A 374-nucleotide genomic window follows, 5' to 3' on the forward strand; every position below is an offset into this window, starting at 1 on the left:
CGCCCTCCCGTCCCCGTCTTCTCCGCCTCCTGCCCAGGAGGGGCAATGTCGCCGGCGGCGCGCTGGGAGGAGGCGGGGAGGGGCTGTGGCCTGCCTTCCTCCCACCTGCAAGCCTCTGCCGGCTCTGCCAGCCCTGCCCACTGCACCCTGTGGCCTTTCGCCCCCAACAGCTTGGGGAGGGAGGGTCAGGTCGGGTCTGGAATCCTGACCCAGGCTGGGCCTGGGCTGGGGGTAGGTGCAGTGCACGGTCTATACTGGGCCTCCAGGAGACCCCGCACAGCTTGGTCCCCAGGGCCACCGCCGGCTCCCACAGTGGAGAGGGTGTGATGTCCGACCGATAGCACTGCAGGTGTCCCCCCCCCCCCCCGGGCCCC

The sequence above is a fragment of the Tupaia chinensis genome, unplaced genomic scaffold (assembly GCF_000334495.1).
Source record: "Tupaia chinensis unplaced genomic scaffold, TupChi_1.0 Scaffold144326_1, whole genome shotgun sequence".
Taxonomy (NCBI): Eukaryota; Metazoa; Chordata; class Mammalia; order Scandentia; family Tupaiidae; genus Tupaia; species Tupaia belangeri.